At 29.2% G+C, this 7,008-nt stretch overlaps 1 pseudogene across 1 annotated transcript; it reads right to left on the bottom strand.

The window, feature by feature from the left end:
* Nucleotides 1-1,505: 1,505 nt before the first annotated feature.
* LOC145006531 (short-chain dehydrogenase/reductase 1-like) lies at nt 1,506-6,645 on the bottom strand (annotated as a pseudogene). Its single transcript, XR_013662935.1, has 5 exons — nt 6,599-6,645; nt 3,067-3,307; nt 2,838-2,909; nt 2,248-2,442; nt 1,506-1,932 (listed from the first exon to the last, which is right to left on the bottom strand). The product of XR_013662935.1 is annotated as a short-chain dehydrogenase/reductase 1-like (transcript).
* Nucleotides 6,646-7,008: the final 363 nt, after the last annotated feature.

The raw sequence follows: 7,008 nt of genomic DNA, 5'->3' as shown, positions 1-7,008 counted from the left end.
TGGAATACGTGGTTGCGTAATCCATTGATGCCTTAATTTTGTATTCTTTGCTAGCCTCTAGCTAGCTTGTTTTTTATTTATATATTTTGTTGTTCTAAAAAAATTAGGAATTATAAGTGGATTGATTTTTAAAATGATCAAAACAAGTGATTTTCGGATATTTGATTTTGGTATCCGAATTTGTATCTGAAAATTTAGATACATATTTGGATACCAAAATCCACTATCTGAAATACTTAGTTCCGTTTCAAATATGAGATGGGCATGTGAAATGGTTGTTTCACGTTTAAATAACTCATGATCGTTGTGTTCTTGGAATTAATCTCAGTAAAAGTTCTTTGTCGGAGTCTCCTATGCCGGCGAAGAAAAGCTTGAAAAACATGGAGATGTATTGAGTTTAGAACACAAATCCTCATACCCCAGGGATCTCCCCCCCCCCCCCCCCCCCTCTCATCTCTCTTTTCTATAAAAAAACACGACCCTCCTATCATGTCCTTGTGCCACACATCGTAGTAAATTATGGCCTCTCCACAACTCGTTAATAAGCTGGCATTCTCCTTCATTCTTTATGATTTAAAAGAGAAAATAAGAAATAATTAATTTTTTTTTTAAAAATAAGAAAAATATTAAAAATGGGTAAATGTGACATTTTTACATATTAAACCGCAAAAAAGAGATGGTCCAAGATTTTAGAACCTCAATGACCAGCCATGTTAAAAAAATATCCTTAAGGACTTCTGGTGGTATTTTTTTCACCAACCACAGGGACCATTTATGTAACTTTTGTCTTTCATGTATTTGTTCATTATAAAAGTGAAATAGGATGCTATATAAGTAAATTAGCTACAATGACATTTAAATGGACATGAAAAGAAAAACTTTCTCAAAACATCCAGCAAAACCTATACGGGCCTTAATATGTTGGTTTTTAGAAGGGATTTGGGCCACCCCTTCACCATGCTTGGGTTGACCGTGCTTTGACCAGATCAGGCTTTTGGGTCTATTGTCCATTTTCAATCACCATAGTCCATAAACACTCGATTAGAATGATTTACCCCTTAATATTATTATGAGAAATTAAATTGATTCCTACCTTTATACCTACAAATGTTTCTATCCAATAAAATTATGATAAGTGTCATCTTTCCATATTTTTTAAACTAAATCATTAAGACTATATTAGGAATATATCAAATACAATTAAATTGAATGGTAATTTGTCATAATTTTAGTGGGTAGGAATAATTGTAGGAATAAAAGGTAGGAGACAATTTAATTTCTCTATTATTATACATCTAGCAAAAAAAAAATTTCCACGATCAATGAAACCTCCACTTTAACAAGAATGGAATACAAAACTTACCGAGACAGAAAGAGCATTTTCATATTCGTCTTTTTTTCAATCAAAATAATAGAACAACAAGGTAATACATAACTTTTTATAAATAAATACTACCGACTTATTTTTTCCGTTTTATTTGAACTATTTAGCAGTCATGCATCCAAGCTTTCAAGTACATATAGATTCTAGCATTATACTTATTCTTCATATTAAAATGTTGATTTTTCCATTTGAAAAAAGTATTGACCCGAAGGGCCTCCACCAAGGATCAAAGCTAGTCTCACAGGCCCTCTAGCACCTTCTTCAACCGTGAAAATTCCTTTAGAACTAGTGAAGTCTGTCGCAAGGTAACCAAGAGTAATTGCATTCGCAGATAGAAACGGATATTTCTTAGCTAATATCCCGGTGTAGGCATTAAGAGCTGCTTTGGATATGACATAGCTTGAAACAATATTAGACCACCCTTTCTTTTCCATCGATTCCTGATCTTTAGCATCCTTTAAATACTCACTCATAAGCCCATCTACCACCTCCTCTGTGAGTCCATCAACATCACTTAGAATCTTCTTTGCACCTTCATCTTGAACATACTATAAGAAAAAAAAAGGATAACAAAACTACCAAAAAGTTATAACAATCAACATATCTTTTCCTTATACTTTATGTATAAAGAAATCAAACATCCTCCTACCTTTTGTTCCTACCTATCTCGCTACTCACTAGATCAAGGCAAGTGTCAAAATAAAATAAGAAGATTAAAAGAGAGATTAGTGGATTCCATATTTTATTATTTTATATGCCAAGGAAGATTGATAGAAAGAAAAAGTAGGAGGATATTTAATTTTTCTTATGCATAAAATATAGTGCTTTAAAAAGTAACTTAGAGGAAAGGGTAATTAGCTTACTTGTAGTTGCGCTAGTTTGGATGAGATGTTGACTATTTTTGGAAAGGTAGATTTAAGAAGAAGCGGTAGCAAGGCTTGAGTGACATGTTTAGCTCCATAATAATTGGTTTCCAAGCACTTTCGCGCTCCTTAATATGTTTGTGGTACAACTTTCTTGGAGTACTGCGTACCCTTTTCATAAGCCTTTTTATAAGCCTTTTCACCAATTTTCTATATCACAGTTAAAGATAGGCCCAATCATTTACATATTTTTAGATTGATTGTCCGGTAAATGATCATGAAACAAATATAATAAAGTTTTTCACCGCCTATCTTGGTAATACAAACATGCAATTAGATATTAGATGATAAAAATGTAGAACTTAAGAAGTCTTTTGATTTTTAACTTTTCATATGATCAATAAGATGGTAATACCAAAGGGCTACTAACCCAACAGTATCAGGTGTTGCCATCCTTTCTTAGGACGAAGGTTCAAGTCCCATCTAGGACATATGTGAAATTAGAAGTAAATACTAGTAGATTAGATTTGTTGTTTCAAAATAAAATAAGATGAACAAAAGCATGGTTTATATAACCGAACATAAGTTACCTCAGTTAGAAGGTTAAAATTCGAAAAGAATTCCTCGTCAATGTTATTAGTAATCACTCCAACATTGTTCACCTGTTCCATTAATCTAAGTTGTAAAACATACTTCTATGTCGTATTTAATACAAATATATCAAGCAACACCAAATGAGTACAAGTTTGAACGAAACTCGAATTTAAACCCTAGAACTAGCTAATCGGAAAACAAAAAGTGGTGTTTCAAAATTGTTACCAATATATTGAGTTTTCCAAACCGAGTATCAACAAAATTAGCCAAGGAAGCAATACTAGCCGGAAATGTGACATCTAGCTGATAAAAGACTACATCAGATAAACCGTAGGAGTGCAATTCGACAACGGCATCGGTGCCCCTCTTCTCATCTCTCGCAGTTAACACCACCATGACATCTTTAGCCAATTGCTTGCATATTTCTAAACCAAGGCCTTTGTTTCCACCGGTAACAACAGCGATCCTGAACCATTGATGAAGACTACTATTATAGCAAATATAGCAAAATTCCATTAAAAAAAACGCAAATATAGCAAAATTCATATTTTTTAAGATTTGTTTTCCATAGAACAGAACCTTTTTTTCCCTTTATAAGTATACATTTATATTGATACATATATTGAGTTGTTCTTTTTTTTTTTTTCCCTTTATAAGTATACATTTATATTGATACATATATTGAGTTGTTCCATAGACCGGGGCTCGTTCATATTCACATATAAATATGAGTTATTCTTTTTTTAGTTTTAGTCCGTTCATATTCACGTTATGAATCTAAACTATATCTAAAATGTCAAGTGTACCCAATTTTTGCAACACTTCTTGATCATTTTAATATGAATTTGAGTAATTTCACTTGTAAATCTTAGTAAATTCATTTGTGCGTAAACAAAATGTTGCAATTTTCAAAAAGAATTTCAAGTGAAATATTTAAAGTTACATATGAATTTAGTCAAATTCATGTGTGAAAGTCAATATTTATTTGAATTCATATGTAAATTCTATAAATATAGATAAACAATCATTCACATTGATACTTATCATTTATATTCATTATTCACATATATTAATTATTAACATGTTAACAACTAGGGGTGGCAATTGTATCGGGTTCGGGTTGGCGGATCAGAATACAACAACCTGAACATGACCCATATAATAATATAGATCACTGGTTGGCGGGTTAGATTTGGGTTACATATAATACACTGTTATTAGTAACCAATTAAAGTTAACCACATAACACTATAAAAGATTACAATTTACACATAAACTGATACACATAATCAGATTACAATTTACACATAATCATATTACACATAAACTAAACGGGGTCCAAAAAATTATAAAATTCTGAAAATATAACGTATTTTTTGGGTTTTTGAAGTAAAAAAAAATATCAATAACGGCATTTAAAGTAAAAGTAGGTGCCAAAGAGGGAAGTTTTAGTATAACATAAATTTTTGGAGGGCTATTTAGTAGTAAAAATTGTGGAGCGGGCTAGATCCGCTACGGCACATATTAAAAGTTTGACACAAATTACAACAAGTTAACTGTCTAATACGAGTTCACAAAAAAATCAGATTACACTATTACTAGTCTACTATAAAAAAAAAAAAATTAGATTACACAAACATATTGACAATTTGACAATTTGACGCATATTACAACAAGTTAACCCATTTCTCGATTACCTCTAAATGACTAACATGAGTTAAAAAAGACCACATAGGAGATTCACCGAACAAAAGTCCAATATAATGATTTGTGATATGTGATTTTAGGGCAAAGGGAAAGGGAGGAAGGGTAAGGGAAAAGAGAAAAGCTTTTGTTTCATAATCTCACATTCGATCAGCAGCGCTAACAACTAAACACAAATGAAGGAGAATACGAGATTGCGAGAAGCTATTGGTGAAGCCGAGAAGGTATAGGCAAATACGAAGTGGTGGAGAGTCGACGTTCATCACTTCATCTTGTGTGAGGACTATGGTAAATGTGGTGTCAGTTTTTGTGATATGTGAGTGTAAAAGGGTTTTAAAAGGATTACAGAATAAGTTTAAAAAGGTTGTTATAAAGATTTAAAAGTTCAAAACCATTCGTAAAAAATTGATTTATTTTAAAACAATTGTCAAATAATTTGTGAAGAACTTGAAGAGAAATCGAAAAATGGTTGTAAAAAAGTTTACAAAAGACATGTCTAAAATACTTAAAAAAATTATAAATATTTTGAAAAAAAAAAATATAAGTTACTATTTAAACTTTTGACGTTTCAAACTTTTAAATTTTTTTGCAACTTACCATTTGAACATTTTTACTTACCCGATTCATTTTTTTTTTTTAAATTTTGTAGCCTTTTTAATTTTTGTCTAATTTTTTTTTTTTTTTTTTTATAATGTTTCAAATTTTTACTTATATTTTTCATGTTTAACATATTTATTTACACTTATTTTTTTACGAACTAACACTCCTAAGTTTTAAAGAAAAGTTATGATTTTGGATGATCCGATGTTTTAAAAGTCGGTTTTGGATTAACCTATATATAGTCGAATATGTATTTCTATCAAGGATTAGGATATTAATTATTAAATGTTTGGATATTTGGAAAGTATTTCTTTGAAACCATATAAGTTCATTCATTTAAAAAAGAACCATATAAGCCACAGACAAACACAAACATAAAAATAATAAGAACGTCAAAATAAATACTAATGTTAAGTAATTGTACTGGATTATCGACAATCGTCTATGTGTATCTTCGAACAAAACGTCAAAAAATAACATTATATAGGGGGTGTTTGGTTTAATTTTTCACAGTCTAAAAGTCATTTTTGTAAAAGTTACAAAAAATCAGGATTTTCTGATTTTTCCAAAAAGTTCATTTTCCTTGAAAAAAAACTCAAAAATTAGCTTTTAAAACTAGTTTTGCCAAACATCTTTTGCTTTTTTTCTTTTTCAAAAAGAACTTTAAGACTGTGAAAAGCTAAACCAAACATCCCCATAATATAAACTTATAAAATATCAAAACAATAAATAGAACACAACATTAATAGTATGTTCGACAAAAAAAAAATATAAAAGTTAAAGATTTTTAAATAGGAAAAATAAAGACAAAATAAAATTATTTTAATAATATGATTTTTTTATAATTTATGGAATTGATTTTTAAAACAATAACTTTATAAATAAAATATTAATTTTATTAAAATAAATATTAAAGGTTTTGATGTGATTGAAATCATGTTTTTACTAAGACTTTGGATAGTTTTTTTTAAGAGACCTCCAAAATAAATTTGAAAAAAAAAAAACAAAATTTAGAACGGATTTGTAAAAGAAAAAAGTTTTAACCAAATTTATAACAAAGTTTTAGACTTGTGCCAAAAATGTATAATTATAAAGGATCTGGTATTACATGTAATTACTATCAAAAAACAAAAATATAAGTCCCTTTCTACACAATTATTTGGATTTATTGGTAATTTCCAGCAATTTAAAACAATTGGTTTTCAAATACAATGTTAACCATAATAAAGAATATAAAAATAAGAAAAAAGTTTATATAGCTATCAATTATATAGAATCACTTTTGGAAAACTTTAATGTGTCAATCAGTTAATTTCAAACGATAGAATCCATAAAGACATTTTTGATGTGTCAATCAAAAGGTTTCAAGCATATGCAAATAGATTTAAAAGATATAAAAATACAATCTCCCTTTATATATTCGAAGCATGAGAGAGATAGGACTTAGGAGTACCTTTTTTGTGCCATTTTCTTGAATTCAACCTTTTGTTTGGTTCTGAATAGTTGTGACTTGTGAGGGTATTAAAACATTTGAGTGTATTTAAAGGATAAGTAAATTACAGTTCCGGTCCTGTACTCATTTTTTGGATTTTGTCCATAAAAAATCTTTTTTTATACTTTCGGTCATATTTCATTGTTTTTAAACATTTTTAGTCCAAGACTCACACATCATTTATAAATAGCTTTTAAAGCCATATAGATTAGAACTAGTATATAAGTCATCACTCTCTGCATTGGCCAAGGAAACTCCTTTACAGTTAATAAAGCCTATATATATATATATATATATATATATATATATATATATATATATATATATATATAAAATAAGGGTCTAAATCGCATCTTATAAAATATTAATAA

Source organism: Lactuca saligna, chromosome 7, assembly GCF_052625555.1.
Source record: "Lactuca saligna cultivar CGN05327 chromosome 7, ASM5262555v1, whole genome shotgun sequence".
NCBI classification, from domain to species: domain Eukaryota; kingdom Viridiplantae; phylum Streptophyta; class Magnoliopsida; order Asterales; family Asteraceae; genus Lactuca; species Lactuca saligna.
The sequence above is the reverse complement of the archived record's forward strand: the minus strand, read 5'-3'. Positions and strand labels throughout refer to the sequence as shown.